Below are 1,299 nucleotides of genomic sequence, written 5' to 3' on the forward strand. Positions count from 1 at the left end.
AAGTTATCTCAGGACACTTTTTTTAAACTGTTTATAAATGCGTATAGAAGAAAAAAACATTACTCAAGGTCCACTTTCTTCATTTCTTCTGGAGCTTTCAGCGGTTGGAGTTTGTTCAGTTATCATGAGAGTGAAGACGTATTCAATAAATAAATACTTAATTAATAAAAATAAAACGTTTTTTTTATGAATGTGTTTACAATTATGTTATATTGCTAATCATTCATTAACTGTTTATAGACCTGTTATGGATACTTCACAGGAGAAAGCATGCAAAAGAATGAGCATGTTGTCAGGGGAGGATAAACAGAGATCGTTTGATTGCACCACAAAGCCCAGAGCTGTCAGTCAACATCAGTAACAAACAGAGCTTCTCGGCTCCCACTGGAGATCCACTTTTCCAGGCTCTGAGATTGGGATTTGCATTGTGGTGGAGTCATGGACCTTGCAGAGACACTGATGGGTTGCAAGTAACTCAGCATATTACTGTCTCCCTAGTTTTGTGTCATTTTACTGAAAGAGATGGAGGAAATCTACCTACAATGTTTTATCAAATGGAAATCTAACAGATTGACACAATGATGAATCACTTCCAGTCTCAGACATGCTGTAAAACACATAGAGTAGAAAATGCTGAGAATATTAAATATTTGGCAGATTACAGAAGGGTTGCTTAGTGCCAAATGCTGCAGTCTGAACTTGCTGTGACTATCCATTATCCATAATCACCATCGCCTTCGATCATGTCTCAGCTGCATTACACCCCCTATGTTGCTTCTTTTCTAAAGATTTGGAGATGCAGTGGTATGTCTGGTATAATAAAACAGATGATGAACAAATAATGCAGGCACAATATCCGGTCTTGATTTTGAGTGATTAATGTCTTTGTTTTTGAAGTTACTGTATGTTCTCTGAGGCATATTGCTCACTAATTATATTGTACCGGGACGAAAATTTAAATTGTTCTCTGATAATTGCTTTGCAGAGGCAAACACACTGCAGTCTGCATCTTCCATTCTGTCATCAACATTTAGGCTGTAACCTAACACCTACAGCAACGTGGATCACAGTGAACTTGATAAAATCCTAATGTAAGACATTAATATGAGAGGATTTCCCCCAGCAACAACAATCTAAGTCTTTAAAGCTTTACGTTTAACCAGAAATATCTGTTTTTTGGTAAATATACAGTATACACAATTAACTATACAGTGTATACTATTTATAAAAATGACACTTGGTGTTGAAATCATGGTTTAAAAAATAAGAGGAAAGAAGATTTTATTTAACTTGCTCCTC

This window comes from Morone saxatilis, unplaced genomic scaffold (genome assembly GCF_004916995.1).
Source record: "Morone saxatilis isolate NCDOM2014 unplaced genomic scaffold, NCSU_SB_2.0 Contig18, whole genome shotgun sequence".
Lineage (NCBI taxonomy): Eukaryota > Metazoa > Chordata > Actinopteri > Moronidae > Morone > Morone saxatilis.